Raw genomic sequence first — 17,995 nt, 5'->3', positions numbered from 1 at the left:
CTTTAAACATGCCGTCCTAGAGGAAACTAGAGAGGGACCGCAAATAGGACATGCATGATATCCTGACGTGGTTAAACCTAAAAAACCAAGTGAATTAATAAAATGCAATTGATTGAAGTCTTGAATTTCAAATATAGAGTTATATACATGTACCTAAACACTCTCCGTATCTTGGAAAGTCATGCATGGTCCACTACAACATGGCCTTCAATGTGAAATCTCTAGAGGATGTAGATGCACTTGTATCTTGCACCTCAATACCTTCCCATAACATTTCTAACTCTTCAATAAAAGGCTCTAAGTAAATGTCTATGTTTTTTACCTTGTGCTTTCTAGGAATCAGAAGGGACAACATTACATGTCCCTTTTTAATTGCCACGGATGGAGGAATATTATGATTTACCAATACCACTGGCCATACACTATATGATGTGCTTTTGATGCCAAATGGATTGATTTCATCCATACCTAAACCAAATCTCAAATTTCTTGGCTTTTCTTTGAAAACGGGCCACAAATTATCTATATGTTGCCATGCCGGTGTGTCTGCAAGGATCCTCCATTTTCTATCACTTGAACGATGACTAGCATGCCATGACATGAGCTTTCCAATAGACTTACACTTGAACATAAGTTTTATACGTGGAACAATCGAAAAATGTTGCAAAGCCTTACGAGGCACATCCATTGACTTCATCTCCACTTTGTATCTTGATTCGCCACAAACAAGACACTCTCGTGCGAACTCATGAATCCCACGAAATAAGACACAATCATTAACACATGTATGGATCCTGACATAATTGAGGTCTCCCAGAGATGTCATGTAATGTCTTGCTTGCTCTCTCTTAGTTGGCAATTTGTTTCCTTTTGAAAGAATTTGTGATAATAACTTACATATATTTTTAAAAGTGAGTTAAAAAACCACCAACATATATTTCTCTCTGATTTCAAAATAGAACAATTAATATTATGATTCATAAGCCAAACTGAATTGATACCTACTTCAATAATGCATCCAAACTGACATTACTCCATCCATAAATTGTTTGCAAGTTGAGTATCTCGAGGGACGCACGAAGAACAGAGTACGTACAACCTTCATACAACAGAGTAGATGATGCTACATATAGTGGATCATCTGGCTTCATAGAGTGACCTTCTCCCTGAACCGGTTGCGAAAATAGATGGTGTACCATGTTGTCCAAAATCTCATCCTCTACGACTTGATGGGGCATTTCATGAGGGCTACTATCATGGTCGTCAGTCTCTAATCTTCTTGAAGACTCTGCCTCCTCGCATCGACGTTTTGCAGCCTCTCGACGCCCGGGAGGGAGCATCTGAGGATGTGGCATTGCATCCTGCTCAACCACAAAAGGGAGTTTCATGTACGTTGATATATAATTCCTGTAACATAGACATGCAATCTTAGTGGTAAAAAAAATAATGAATACTGGTGATTTTTCTCGGTCTCATTCTCCATACAAGGTGAGGTGTGACATTGCAATTCGACGTGCTCGAAAAATACACCCTCGACAACGATCACACATGCATTTAATTTTTCGTCGTAGCCATGCGTCTCGATTATGAAGACACAATGTTTCATCCTCACTTGAGGATGTGCTCATTGACTCATCAACTTGCACCGCACTAGGTGATGACGACGTCGACATGATTAAACCTAATTGATCATGACAACATCAAAATATTTGTCATTCATATGTTTATATAAGATCTTAATTTTAAATACACAAAAATCATCATAAGTACATTAAAACTTATGATAAGAATATACTATCAAAACATATCTTAAAAACAAAAAATTATGATAAAGCCTAAATGCGCGTCTATATCCGCGTTTACCTACGCGTCTATATTGGCATCTATTTTCGCGTCTATGTTCGTGTCAATACTCGCGTCTACCTGAATAATAGACGTGCATATACACGCAAAAATAGACACATACGTCAAAATTCAAACCAAACTTAAATCATTTCTTTTCAAACTGCGCCTTTCCTTTCCTGCGTTTTTTGTGGTTCTCAAGCTTGAGTTTAGCCGACATGCAGTCTCTTCATGCCTCACCTCCTCATGACTCACCTCTTCTTTCATTTCAAACACACAAGAAGGGAAAAAGGAAAGCCAAGGAGAGAAAGAAAGAGAGAACAAGAGAGAGAAGAACAAGAAGAAGCAGCAAGCAAGCAAGCAAGCATCAAGGGAGGGTAACTTACTAAGGAGAGGAAGAAGGAGAAGGAAGAAGCACCACCACCCGCCACACCAAACACCCAAGGTGAGTCTCTCTCTCTCTCTCTCTCTCTCTCTCTCTCTCTTTCTCTCTTTGCTCTCTCTGTGTATTTAGGATTTGTGATTCCATTATGTATTGCATTTTATAAATCATCAATGGTGGTCGTCGGCCTAAAATCAGCCGACCGAGCGCGTCTGATAGCGCGTCTACATTTCAGTGTAGACGAAGATATAGACACGAAAAATGTTTCCTCTCGTAGCGTCTGAGGGCGCGTCTTAGAGCGCGTTGTCGTGTTGCTGCGCATCTGAGCCGTGAACACCTCCATTTTTGTTGTGCATTTGTGTTAATTTCTGCGTGTGATTCACTGTTTGTGTGGCGCATTTTAATAAACTACATTCAATGTATGTATATATTCCCTTAACTGTATTGCATATTCGATGCTTGTAATAGGAAGGAAAACCTATCCTACCCTTTGTAGACCGTCCTGTTCGTGGGAGCATCCGAGACTTGGGGCAAGCTTACAATGAGTCCTTCACTGAACCAGATGGTAATCAGGACTCTAGTGATAAGGTCCCTGATTTTGTTGAGACTATGATATACTGTCCAAACGAGGCCGTTCGTATGGTTGGTCGCTATGCATCGAAGGAGGAATGGATACATATGGAAACATCCAAGGATTTCTTATCAATAAAGATTTTAAAGCACACATTACAATTTGGGACTTCAAAAGAAAGAGATCAAGGGGACAAGTGTGTTATGAATAACATACTTCAGTTTATTCAAACATTTGTTTGCTGAAACATATACGTGTGAAAACAACAATGAATCAAGGTTTGCTACCCATGTTTATGGAAGAAATCTCATCTTTCTTAAAGAAGGATTTGAATGGCGAAAAGGGGGGGAAAAAGTTCATTGAATCCAGGACCTCCCCGTGCTCGAAATGGGAGAGCTATTTTTGAAATGGGTTGTTATTCTTGGAAAAGGGGGGAATTTCGGACGGGACTGAGGAGGATCAGAGTGCTGGATTGGAGGCGAAAAGGGGGGGGTACAGCGCATCAATGCAGGGTTCGAATCAGCTGCTTTGTGGCAGGAATTCAGGCTCCATCTATGGGAAGGCGAAGTCTAAATACAGAAACTCAGGCTTCTAATGATGCTGCCGCGAAACTTACAAATGGTGAGTCAGAATCTGCGGAACTGATGTCAGCACAAAGGTTGGCTGCTTCTACAGCTGCGGCAGCCAGCGTGGAGGTCCCGCCAGATCCTTATGCAAGGGAAGCAAAACACTTCACTGAAGTTCGAGTTCTGCACAGAGATATCTTGGTCCGGAGTTGCTTAAGAATGGGTTGGCAAAAGTTGTTGAATGGAGTGCCAAATTACTTGAAGAAGAAGCACGACGGCGGTTAAAGTCTACTGAGTTGCTGGCAAACTCTACTTGCTTGTCTCTTTCGGACACTCTCTGCGGAAAAGGAGCCGACCCTCCTTTCGTTCTGATCCTTTCATCTATGAAGCTCACAATAGCATCCTTCCCAGCCAGGTCCATCTAACGTTAACGGGTGAATCCCAAAGAAGTGATTATTGGCTGGATGAAACCGCCAGCATCAGAGCTTATGTATCCACCACTTTGACACGTGATGAATGACAGCTTGCAGCTTAATTCCATGAGATTCAGCTTGATCGTCGTAAGATTGAGGCAGAAAAAGTTGGATTTGATGTCTTGAAGAAGACAGAAACACCGTTGCAGAGACCAACTTTGAAGCGAACCACAGCAAGACTAATCTTGTTGATCCTTCCTCCTCCACCTCCACTACCTTTTGCATTTGGAGATGAAGTACACTCTCGACAGTGAATTCAAGCGTTTGTTGCAAAAAGGTGTGCTAACATAGTACAGAGGAATCCTCAAGATTATGATGCCCTGTACAATTGGGCTGTAGTTCTCCAGGAGATCTTTCCTATGCTGACTATATTCAAGCCGCTGGGACTCGTTTGGAAAACTTGTTGTGCCCTTGGCTAGTTCACGGCCATGGATGATCACTGAAGGGAATCATGAAATGGAAGAAATTCCGCTGGTTATTGAACCATTCAGATCTTATAATACAAGATGAAAAAGGCCCTACAAAGAAAGCGGATCAGACTTCAACCTTTATTGTTCTTTTGAGGTTTCTGGTGTGCATGCTTTGATACTAGGAACATACACTGACTTCAGTAGGGACTCTATTCAGTATAAGTGGCTGCAGGCTGATTTGGCCAAAGTGGATAGAGTCAGAAACCCTTGGCTCCTTGCTGTCATTCATGCACCATGGTACAACAGCAATTTCAAATATCAGGGTGATAGTGACAAAATGATGAAATCCTTGGAGTTCATCCTTAAAGAAGCAAAAGTTGATATGATCTTAGCAGCCATGTTCATGCTTATGAACCCATGACTCGAGTTTTTCAGCATCACTTTGATCATTGTGGCATCATCCACATATCCATAGGTGATGGAGGGAATTGAGAGGGATTGGCTAACAGGTTTCTGGATCCATAGCCAAACTGGTCTGAATACCGTGAAGCAGGTTTTGGTCATGGCATTTTGAAAGTGGTAACTTCTTCTCATGCTCGATGGACTTGACCTCATTATAGAGATGTTCTTTTGGAGTTTCTGAAATTCTCTACTGAACTAGTAACTGCCAAGTTACGAAATGAACATGTTGATGTGAAGAGTGTTTCCCTTCCTACTGCAACTGTCATCATACACCTGAAAGTAAACAATTTATGAGATACTTCGGATTATCCTGAACATGAAATTCTTGTAACTCACTTGACAAGAAATATAGTGAACTTTGACATCAAAAATTTGAGTTCTTCTTGTTAGTCTCTTCCATTGCTGTGCCTTGAACCCCGTGTTCTGCAGCTCTCGCACAATTTCTACGACATTCTGGTGAACCCGACGTGAAAGGCTGCGTCATCAGCAAGATGGGAGACTCGCAAGAAGAGATGACAGATGATAATGTCATGAAGAATCTGTTTCAGTCATTTACCATGTATATGCAGCAGCAAGTTCATGCAAAGCGAGACAGTGATGCTATGGATGCTTTGAAAGCTGTCCAACAGGAGATGAAGCAGTTTAATGGTCAGCAAGTGTCAACTTACCTGCATTTGTATGAAGAAAAGATGAAGTTTTTTGGTGTTTCTCAAGATGTTTGGAGCCGCTACTTCTTGCGGATCGTGGTGCGCGCTCTTGAAGGGCGAATTGCAGAAATTCAAGAGGCACATGCAGGTTGGGCTGAATTTAAAAAGGCATTAAAAGATGAATATTTCCTGGAAGATACAGGTCTTATGAATCGCAGGAATTTTTTAACATGGGTGTCTATGCCTAATAAGGGACTTTCTGTTACTGCTCTTTTGCGAGAGTTTGAAAGCCGTTATGATCAGTTGGATGGGACTGAACAGCAAGCTTTGGAGATGCAGAAAGTGGAATTATTTTTGCAAGCTGCAGATGCTGATTTACAGGAAAAGTTGGATAATCTTTTGGAAGATCAAGCTACTGATTCAGGTTTAAAGACTGAGTGGAGACATGTCATTGATGCTGTGAATGCCCTTGTCAAGAAGCAGCGCAGGAGAGTCAGATTGCATCGAAATACCGGATTAGTTCCTGAAAAATCCTTGGAGACTTCTTCTTCTACCCCTGCTGCTACTTCTTTGCCTAAGCCTACTCCTCCTGTTATAAATCCACCAGTTCCTACTGCTCCAGCGCCCTTATCGGTAGATGATGTTATTAAAGGCTTGGCGGATTTGACGATTGAAGCAGTCAAAGCTGAAGTTGGTAAGTTAAAGGAGCAACTTATGTCAGCACCTGCTGTAGCACCTGCTCCAGTGACTGCTTTCCCAGCTGGTCAAAGGAAAGGGCGACGATGTATTTGGTGTGATAGTACAGAGCACCAACACTGCAGAGATTGTGATGCTTTTCAGGAAGCACGTAGGAAGAATGTAGTGTTCTGGGGACAAGATGGGAAGATATGGCTGACAGAGACTGGCGCTCCTCTTGACACGAACTTCGGTAAGGGAGGTATGAAGAAGCTTGTTGATGATATGGCTGCGCGATCAGCTTATGTGAGTGTTAGAGGAGATGCTTCAGCTTTTGGAGTCCAGCTTGAGCAGAAATCCGATGGAGACTCTGCTTTATGGTCTTCTGCCTTGGAGATAGCGAGAAGAGGAAAGGTTCAAACTTCTACTATGACTTGTGTGGGCTCTAGCATCCGAGGAGAAACAGGATGGGATTCTCCCGTTGACAGGTATTCTATTTTTGCTTATATGGCTAAAATGCAGGGTTTAGATGCCATGGTTGAAGAAAAGAGAAGAAGAGATGAGGAGGGTCCTAGCTCCTCTAAAAAGACTAGAGGGGGTGACTTTGTTTCACCACCTATTACAGCACCACCTATGCCAAATTCTCCAACTCAAACAGGTTCCGATCAGCCAATGGAAGACAAGCAGAAGGAAAAGAAGCAATCAAAAAAAGAGCCAGGATTCAAGCTCTTGTCAGACCTTGATATGCAAACGGATATGAGTAAGATTTTTCATGAAAGAATTTTGAATAGTGAAGTTACTTTTACTGTTGGAGAGGCTCTTGGAATTGCTAGAAGAGAAATACAGGATCAGATGCAGGATCTTTTGCGGAGGAAACGACATGCGATGGAAGGACCTGCTTTACAGGGATTGTGGCATGGAGCTCTTGAGAAAGAGCATGATGATGATGCAGTGATGGTTGAAAATGCTTCTGTTAATTCGCAATTGGAGAAAATAGTGCATCCTATGCAGTATGAAGATGATGAGAACCCTATTCTCATTCCTCGCAGCCATTTTTCACGAAGTCATTGGGCTAGAGCGACCACTGAGACAGTGGTAAGGATTGGAGAGAAACAAATTCCCTTGATCGCTTTAGTTGATCATGGTTCTGAGATTAATCTTATTGCTCGTGGTGTTTATGAGAGTGGCAAGTGGCCTATGGATGCAGAGCATGGCTGGCGCATGAGAGCCGCCAACAATACTTCTGGTGATATGTATGCTGCTTGTCCGAGTATCAGAATTTCTATTGGTAATGTTGAAGAGGATTATCATTGCTTTCTTCAGGATTCATGCTCCTATCCGATTATTCTTGGACAACCTTTCATTACAGAAGCAAGAATGGAAACAAAAGTGATGGATGACGGATCAGCTTATGCGCGGATACGCAGTAAAGATGGTATGCGAGCTGTTCAGTTTATGACTGTTGGGGTAAATCATCCGAGAAACAGGGACTCCTTGCGTGAGGCGCCACTACCTGCGAAGGAGTTGGATTTTCATTAGGTACCGCTGTCTTGCGAGACGCCAGTGGTACGGAGCGGAGAAAAGAGAAGATCTCGCCTCCTGGCAGCCAGTCTTTCTCCAATAACTTTGTTGGGTTTACTTCAGATAGTTCAGTAAGTTATCAGAAAATTTCAGATTTGCCTAGAGCTGCCAGGCAGTACATTGGTCGTAAGGAGAAAGAGTTGAAGAATGCAGGTATTTTGCAAGCAGAAGAGCATGTGGATGGATTGTATGAAGGGATGTCTTATGCAGATACATTGTTTGAGATGAGTGCAATGCTGAAAACTGATGTATGCAAGGGTTCAAAGATCATACTTGTGCAAACCTTGGATATGTTTCAGGAAATTTATGGTTTTATGCTGCAAACAGAGTTAGAGGCTGAGAAAATTCAGCAAACTGAATTTATGGCTGATCTTAATCAGCTAACAGAATTGCAGAGGGCTGAAATCATTCAGCCAACAGAGTTGAATGCAGAAAAATTTCTGCATACAGAGTTTCAGGACGCATCTATGCAGTCCATAGAGCCGAGGGCTGAATTCATTCAGCCAACAGAGTTGAATGCAGAAAAATTTCTGCATAAAGAGTTTCAGGCTGCACCCATGCAGTCCATAGAGTTAAAGGCTGAAATTTTTCAGCCAACAGAGTTGAAAGATGCTGAAAATTTGCAGAAATTGCAGCAAAGAAAAGAGTGCTTGAATGATGCCAAGGTTGACACAAAATATAAAACAGTTGATAAGAAGGTTAAGCCGGTTGCAGGCCCGCTTCCTTCTGATAGTGATGAACAGATTGAAAAAGCTATGAAGCAGCCTATGTTGAGGGATCCTGCAAATATTGGACATAAGTTTACTGCTGAAACTCTTGCAGAATTGAAGATTGGGAATGATGATTTTTTGCTTCCAGTGGAAAAAGAATGTTTTAGAGAGATGCTTGGACGTCATGGTAAGGCATTTGCTTTCTTTCCACATGAAATTGGCTGCATTAGTCCCGAATTGGTTGCACCCATGGTCATTTTCACTGTTCCTCATGTACCATGGAATATACGTCCTATTCCTGTGCCTAAAGCACACTTGCCAAAGCTGATAGAGTTGCTGAATGAGAAGATTAAAATGGGAATTTTGGAGCCCTCTTCAGCACCCTATTCTAACAGGTGGTTTACTGTACCAAAGAAGAATGGTACTTTGAGATTTATTCAGGATATGCAGCCCGTGAACAAGGTGACAATCAGGAATGTGGGACCTGTGCGTGTGCTAGCGCGTGTGCTTGGCAGTGTACACGCGATGATACACGCGCTGGTTGACCTGTAGTCTACACATGATTATACACGCGCATTGACCTGGAATGTGTGCCTGACAGCGCGTCTGTGCTGCATCTTAGATGCAAAGATAGACGCGCTAGACAGAAGGTTCACTTTGGAGCACGTCTGAGGGCGCATCTAACCTACAATTTAGATGCGGGGATACACGCGCTAGGTCTCCCAGTTGTGATAGTAAACAATATATTTTTACAATGATGAATGTGACCAATCCCATGTCTGTGTTTATCAGTTTTCTTATTTATGAGAAGCATTAGCACTTAAGTTTTATGCTCAATTTCTAAAGAAAGCTCTTTGAAAATCTAGGTAATATATGATTTTTTGTATGCAAATAAATTCGTCTTTTTTCTGTGTTTTTTTTGCAGATGTCGTATCCTGGTTCATCTAGCAATGACCCGGATTTGGATCGCATGAATGATACATTGGCCTCCTTTGGCAGGGGGATCAATGCATTTTTTGGATGTTTTCCTAGTAGGGAAGACTTCATGGGAGAGATGACCAGACACCTTGGCCGCTCTCCCACAGCGGACGAGGTGTTCAGTGTCATGTCTGGGATGCCTCTGACGTCTTTGCCTGGCACTACTTCCCAGACTCCACATGCAGGTACTCCACATGAAGGTACTCCATATGCAGGTACTCCACGTGCTCCATGTGCATCGGCTGAAGCACGTGCATCTGCAGAAGCTCGTGCGTCTAGCGAGGCAGAGGGTAGTCGACAGAGAGGGAGGAGGGAGAGTCGAGGGGGAGGATGAGGCTTGTGTGGGGGTTACCTAGGAGATGGTGAGCGATCACCCTCACCAGTAGATCACATAGAGGAGGTTGTACGTGAGTACTATAGAGTTACAGATGCTGGTGGCATCTTTCATGATGATGAGGGAAGGGATGTAATGGCGTACATGAGGAGCATCGTGCATGCGACGTATAAAGATTGTTTCATTGCCTTCAAAAATCAGAAAAGCGGCTTGTGGCAGGAGGTGTTGAGGGCAGTCCATAGGAGGTACCCAAATCCTGAGGGTCAGCGATTCTCGGATGATTGGGGACGCACAAAAGTGAGGGATATGCTTCACAACAAAAGATCCCACCTCATGACATGGGCCAGGGACTCACTACGGAAGCAGGAGGAGGGGCATGGAGCCTCTAGCCAACCACCTATGTGCCACCGCATAGAGTGAAAGAAAGCCAAGAAGAAAGCAGCAGAGAAAGTGAAGAGTCACCAGCACGTAGAGGCGCAACGGATCCAAATGGAAACAATTGGATCGTCCCATTATGGATTGGGCGGCAGAGAGTCGTGGGAGGCAGAGTTTGTAAGTATATTTTGATTTTTAGTTTTTTTAAATTTATATTTCTTTCAATTCTTTATATATTTTATTCTAATATATTGTGACTCATAATTGTTTGTATATATCTATATGTTTTGCACACTACCATCGTTGGTAGGACACCTACTCCTAGAGAGTTAGGTTGCCATCGAGGCCATAACCACGCAGCGACATGGCTTCACTTCTATGAGAAGGGTCTCATCACTGAGGACCAATACAACCGGGCCATGAGGATTCGACAGCCAGAGGATGTATGTTTTTATTGCTTTCCTATTAAAAGTATAGCTAATTATAACTTTTTCTCCACCTTGTCTATGTAAGCAACCCTAATCGTTTGTGTGTGTAGGTGAACTCAGATGTGGAGCATAGCAAGGAGGGGGATAGCGACGCTAGTAGCCATGGTGGTACTAGCGAAGATGTTTCCTCTTCAGATTCGTAGAGGAGCACCATACCTCCTTAGGAGGCCTTCTTTTCTTGTATATGTATGATATCTCTTTGAGCCTACTGCTTGCGGCCACGCTTTAGGTCGCAAGCACTTAAACTTTCCTTGTAAATGCTTTTGATATATAATGAACACATGGACTTTTATTTTCAATTCTCGTGCCCGTAAGATACATTGTCTTTTTTCCAAATGCACAATCTGATGTATGGGAGGGGGGAAAAAAACTAGAGAGCAACCAAGAGCATGTGGTCGCTTTGCAACCACATGCTCTCTGGTTTTTTTTCCACTTCTGTTTTGCGCGTCTATCCGCACGTCTAAATTGCAGATAATTCGCGCTTATATGCGCGTCTATAGTGCAAACTACACGCGCTTATACACGTGCTTCATAATTCAAATTTAAAAAAGAAATTAAATATCTTTTTTTTTAAAGAACATTTTTTGTTTTCCGTTCGCGTCTACTATATGCGCATGTATATGTGCGTCTATTTGTGTGTGTAAATTCATTGATACATGCGATTATAGACGCGAAATGGTAGACGCGCAAATAGACGGGCAGATAGACGCGCCCGTAAGAATTTCTCTATAGTCAAAAATCACATCTAAATGTGCGTCTATGAGGCCTTTTTGTTGTAGTGGTTGCTCATTTGGACAGTAGGGAATATGATGTTAGTGTGTGGAGTTTTTATTTAATCCATTGGTGCAATATGCTTTTTTCTCACTAATATAATCATGAGCTTTGCAATAAGATGGATGTCATGGCCATGATATATGCTTGGTCAATGTGGCCATGTACTTTGCTCAACATTGTAAGTGTTATTGTTGCTAAATGCAATGACTTTGTTGTTGGGGCCACACAGTTTGTGTTATTCATGTGTACTAAACATCTTTCTTTTAATTTTCTTTTTTGTTATTGTGATTACCTTTCAACAATTGTGGTCTTGCTTTTGTGTCAATGTGAAAAGCTTAGCTGTGAGTAAGTATTATACAAATGTATATGTCTAATCAATGAATATTTATTTACTAATTATACATAGAAAAATCATGAGTTCCAAGTTAACTTGATAGAATATCTATAATTCCCTAGTTAGAGGATAGTACTTGCTAGTTATGACTAGTAAAAAGTAAAATTTTATAATTAGGTTGATAGTATTACTAGTTATACAATAACTTGATAGATAATGTTGCTAGATAGGGCTTCAATTTTCTAGATACTATCTAGGAAAAGGATGTTACTAGTTAGAAGAGACTAGTGATAGCAAAATTATCTAGTTATAACTAGAAAATTCTACATTCTTCCTAGTTTGGTTAGTAATCTTCCTAGTTATAATGTGAACTTTCTATATAGTAAGTGGTTTAGAGTTTCTTGTGACCTTTGTCCTTACCTTCTCGAAACCATCATTATCAACTTGAATTGAGAAATAGAGAATTGTGATAAACATCATCTTTATCTTATCCTCATTGTACCTTTAATTCCCTATTACATAAAAGTAGGGAATCACATCCTTATAATTCCTTATGTAGGGATTTTCAAAGGAATGTGGGGAATGCTCTATATTCCCTATTATAAGATGTAGGGAACGTAGGGACTTTCAAAGGAATGTAGAGAATGCTCTATATTCCCTATTATAAGATGTAGGGAATGCAATTAAGGAATGTAGGGAATGCTCTATATTCCCTATTATAAGATGTAGGGAATGCAATTTCCTAGTTATAGATGGGGAATATGTACTTGTCTACATAGGAAATATTGGAGAATTTCCTATATTTCACCAAATTGCCTATGTGGGGAACGATTGAAAGTTCCTTCTGGTCGAAGATGAAGAGGAAGAATGTTGATGCTTTCAAATCGATGCAGACGCATGAGGTGATCCTCAAGCTTGCCAGGGACTTGCCAAAAGGAGGCCGATAATGATAGTTAAGCATGCGGAGGACATGCCAAAAGGACGAATGAGCTGACACTGGACATTGAGGAGAAGAAGAGTTTGACGAACGCTACTAAGGTGGACAACTAGAGGAAGGAACAAAGGAGTTGAAGAAAAAGATGGAGACGAATCTGAAGAAAAGAGTGAACATGTAAAGAGGAATAAGCTATAGTTGGAGACGTAACGGCTGGTTCAGTCCATAACAAAGATGAAGATGACAACTGATCTCCACTGCCAAGTGCCTCGAATACTATTGAGTGTGTTTCCAATGAGTGCCACCTATGCCATTACCTCAACTGTTGAGATTGAAGCTTTTGCGAGAGAGTGTTGAAAAAGACACTCCGAAGTTATTCCTAGACATATCATCTCTCCCAGCGAACACTACTTGAAGCGCTTTGAATGCAACCATGAACAACTGCAACACACTCTAAACAGTGCACTAATGTGCCAACCCACCATCATCTCTAGCATGTCAATCTATTGTAATGTGGCAAATTGCTTTTCTCTCTCCGACAAATAGCAACAAAAAAGAAAGGACCTATTTGATGACAGCGAAATTGAAAGAAGGAGACAGAAAGTCCTTAGTCAAAAATGACTACTTGAAGACAATGAGAAAGTTATGTGCTCTAAACTTGATTGAAGCCTCAAAGAGCATTGCGAAAGAAACCACAATTTAGGAGGAATGCATTGAAAATTATTGAAGAATCTGAGCATCACAACTGTGTTCAAACAAAACTCTTACCACTTATGCGCAATCAAAAGATCCAAACTGTATTATTCCCTCTTATGAGATCTTCTTAGAGATGGTTCACCACAATGAAAGAACTATTCATGGGTTCCAAGGAGGGCTTTTCTTCCAACCAATAGAGGATTATTTTCATCTATCATGCCTTTATCTTGGTTTCATAGATCTGTCATGAAGTTTTGAAGAAGGGTTATGAAGCTCCTTTTCACTAGTGGTATTATCAACTTTGGTGTAAATAAGTTATTCCTAGCTCATGAACTTATTGCATTTAAACTTCTTCTTCTTTGTGAAATTTCCACTATTATGCCATGTATCAACATTGACATCCAAACAATTGACCATATTTCTCCTCATGACTGATGTTTGAACACCTAGTTTGGTATGTAACTCACATGTTAGAGTTTCGGATTTGAACTTGGAGCTCCCATCCCAACAACGAGTGACTTTCATGTACTCCCTACGCGAACTTCATGTGACATTTGGTGAACCCGATGTGAAAGCATTGCTTTCTGATTATCGAGATGGGAGACTCTTTGAATAATCCATCCACTTCATCGACTGCTTCTTCCATTTCAACCGATGAGTTGAAGACTGTATTGCAAACTCTTTCTTCAGCCATTATGTTACCGAATCAATAGATGCAGTTATCTATGCAGCAACAATAGCAATCACATCAGCAACAATTGGATCAACAACGAATGTTGCATCAAGAACAAGAGCATACACATGGAGCAGCCGAGGCGATCGAGGCTGTGGTTAGTGAGAGAAAATTATTTTATGGCTGGAATATTTCAGCCTATCATAAAGCCTTTCAAAGTCAGGTGCACTTTTTTGGAGTTTCATTCAATTGGAGCAACTATTTCCTACAGCTTGTTACACCTGCTTTGCGGTTTAGAGTGAAAGATCTGTTTGTGCAAGACTCAAACTGGGAATGTTTTTAAGAAAGCGCTCAAAGGTGAATATTTTTTGGAGGATTATGGTATTCCTACATGGAAGACATTTAGAGAATGGGTCTATCAGGCCAACAAAGAACTTGTTGCTTTCCGAATTATTGTGGGAGTTTGAAGAACACTACAACCAATTGGATGCGCTTGAGAAAAGATCCCTAAACTCGGATAAAGTAGAGTTATTCTTCCAAGCGACTGATCCTGCATTTCAAAATGAGTTGGGAGAGGATTTTCAAGACCGTATGCAACTTATGGGATTGAAGACGGATTGGCAGCATGGTATTGATGTGGTCTCTACATTGACAAAGAAGTGGAGATGGAAGGCTCACTTGCAGAACGACATGCAATCACCTCCACCATCCTACCTTGACTTCTCCTACTTCTCTTGTTGCTCCATCCACTTCATCTTCTATTTCTCATCCTTTGTCTATGCCTACTTGTATGCCTATTCCTATTCCTATTCCTATTCCTATGCCTATGCCTATGCCTATGCCTATTCCTACTGCGGTTGACAGATCATCTACAATACCAACTGTCCAAGATATGATGGAGGGAATTTTAAAGAACTTAAAAGACCTACAAATCAGGATCCCTAGAAGGGAGCAGCAGTCATCTCTAGTTTCTAGACCAACTTCATCTACCCCTGCAAATTCTTCCAAGATGGTAAACTCTTAGGGAGTCGAAGCGCTTGTTGAGGAGAAGCAAAAAAGAGATGATGATCCAGATTCCCAGCCTTATTATTTAGAACTAGAGCAGAGTATGGTTGAAGTAATTCAGAAGCTGAAAGTACAGGAAGATCACAAAGCCTCAAAAACAAAAGATTCGAAGCCAGAAAAGCAACCTAGATTTAAGCTGCTTCTCGGCAGTGACTTGAATAAGATTGAGGAGAATAATTCTAATGAGAAGATTACTGAAGATGAGCTATTATGCTCCGATATTTACCACTGCAAATCTAAGGGCAGAGATTTTTTTGCCAAGAAATTGATCACATTAGTCAACGTCATTAAGAATTTATTTTCTATTATGTGTGTCTCTTTTCTGCATTTACATGACGCAGGAGCACATGTAGTTGGGCTAGGCACAATTTCTTCATTGCATTTATAATTTTTTTTGTGGAAGCATTGCTCGATTAATTACATAGTATGGATTCTAATTTGCAACGATGTTCTTTTACAAAGCATGTTCTTGATAGGCCTGAAGGATCAAAGGAAAAGGTCATAAGTTTTACATTGTCAGCGAGTATTTCTTGAAGGGATATGTATGTCAAGTGTTCTAGCCTGCAAGAAGCACATGAAGAGTTTGAAAAACTGCCAAGTCGAAGCCTTGCATCATAGGGCATAATGATAATTGGATTGGTTATATGTACATTGACTTGGCAACAATTTATGAGTATGCAGTAAGAATCCAAGAAAGAAAATGATCCATTATACAAATTTCTATTTTGACGATGCCAAATGATGATATTGCTCATCCAGTTTTTGATTTGACTAGATATAATACTAAGGGTCAAATTTACATTGATCAACAACTCCACAATCGACAGATTAATTCTCCAATCAATGTTTTTCCATTTCTTTCACAATTGATAAAGAGTTCTATTGGGAGGGGATGACAAGAAAAGATCATGCTAATGTTTCAAATCAACTCTATGCTAACTATGCAATTGGAAAGAGCATGCAATCTAAAACATGAGAACTGAAGCAGTTATCTGATTGCAACTTTTGGAAAGGAAGAAGAAATGCATGGAGTGATTTTTGGCATGCTTGAGTGGTTCATGTGGGCAACTTGCATGAGGGGAGATCAAAGCATAGCAATGTAATCTCTGATGTCCATCAGAGATGAATTTAAGAATTCTTTTTGAAAACCTTTTCATTGCGCGCATCTTAAACAAAAGAAGCTAAACGATATTTTTATTTGAAGCTTTTCTAAAGCCTTATGAGGCATCGAACGAATATAAAAGGCAATGAGGAGGCTGCTGGAATCAGCATCGGCAAGCACAGAAGGTGACGAATCTGAAGACATTGTAGTAGCTGCAGACAAGCCAGAAGGAGAAGGTGATAAGAAACGAAATGACGAACCAAGTAGAAGCTGATGAAGGTAACGCAGAGAAGGCAAGCGGACCGCAGGAACAAAATGAAGACGTAGCCGAAGCCTCATCAGCGAACATGACTAGCAGAACGAGTGAAGATCTGAAGATGAAGACAGAGACTTCGCAAGACGGGAAGCTGCAAAGGGTGTCAAAGATGAAGAGGAAGACGTAAATGCTTTCAAATTGATGCAGACGCATGAGGAGATCGTCAAGCTTGCGGGGGACATGCCAAAAGGAGGCTAATAATGATCGTCAAGCCTGCGGAGGACGTGCCAAAAGAGGAATGAGCTGACATTGGACGTTGAGGAGAAGAAGAGTTCGACAAAACCTACTAAGGTGGACAACTGAAGGAAGGAACAAAGGAGTTGCAACAGAAGATGAAGATGAAGTTGAAGACATGAGTGAATGGGTAACAAGGGAAAAGCTACAGTTGGAGACGTAACGGCTGGTTCAGTTGATAACAAAGATGAAGACAATGACCGATCCCCATTGCCAAGGGCCCCGATTATTATTGAGTGTGTTTCCAATGAGTGCCACCTATATTGTGCATACTAGCGACTTGTCATTTTTTTCGCTGCTTTCTTCTTGGCCTCTTTTCACTCCTTGCGGTGGCAATTGGGTGGTTGGCCATATCTAGGGCGCCCTTGGTCTTGTCTCTGCAATGACTCTTTGGCCCGCGTCATAAGGTAAGACCTCTTGTTATGAAGCACGTCTCTCACCTTTGACCGTCCCCAATCATCTGAGAATCGTGAATTCTCAAGATTAGGGTACCTTTTATGTACTGCCCGCAGCACCTCTTGCCACAAACCATTTTTTTGGTGCTTGAAGGGAATCATACAATTTTTGTATATGGCATGCACGACACTCCTCAAGTAGGCTATCACTTCCCTCCCCTCGAAGTCATGTAAGATACCACCAACATCAGTGATAGTGTAGTACATTTGTGGAGGCTCAACTCTCTCATTTTCCGGTGAGGGTGATCGAGAGCCACCACCTAGGCAACCCCCACAAAGCCCTCGACCTCCTCGTCCTCCCGCACCACTCTCCCTCCTCCCTTGACGTGCACTACCCTCTACCTCACTCGATACACGTGCCTCTGCAGATGTACATGCTTCGGCCGATCCATGTACCTCAGCTGATCCATGTGTAGGCAAAGATGTGATAAGTGTCCCAGACATCACACTAAAAACCTCATCTGCAGTGGGAGGGCGACCAAGCTAATTGGTCATCTCCCCCATGAATTGCTCCTTGTTGAATGGGGTGCTGGAGGATCCAGGATTCCACATCTACACGAAAAATCATATTACCCTGTGTAGATAAAACATATTACATACAACGTCTATACCTGCGTCTCTGTGCGCGTCTATACCTACGTCTCTGTGGGTGTCTGTCAGCGCGTGTATCCTCGCGTGTACACTGCAGAGCACACGCATCCGCACACGTGCTCTAAGACATGCCCCCACAGAAACGTTTTTCGCGTCTATATCTGCGTCTACGCTGAGATGTAGATGCGCTATCAGACGCGCTTGATCGGCTGATTTTAGCAGACGATTGCCATTATTGATTTACAAAATGCAATACATAATGGAATCACAAATCCTAAATACCAGACAGAGCAGAGAGAGGAAGATAGAAAGAGAGAGAGAGAGAGA

At 41.6% G+C, this 17,995-nt stretch overlaps 1 pseudogene; it reads left to right on the top strand.

The window, feature by feature from the left end:
- Positions 1-3,349: 3,349 nt before the first annotated feature.
- On the top strand, positions 3,350-4,853 carry LOC148024550 (purple acid phosphatase 18 pseudogene; annotated as a pseudogene).
- Positions 4,854-17,995: the final 13,142 nt, after the last annotated feature.

The sequence above is a fragment of the Lygodium microphyllum genome, chromosome 15 (assembly GCF_053477565.2).
Source record: "Lygodium microphyllum isolate KBCC chromosome 15, Lygodium_microphyllum_v1.1.10, whole genome shotgun sequence".
Lineage (NCBI taxonomy): Eukaryota > Viridiplantae > Streptophyta > Polypodiopsida > Schizaeales > Lygodiaceae > Lygodium > Lygodium microphyllum.
This window is presented reverse-complemented; position numbering and strand designations above follow the sequence as displayed.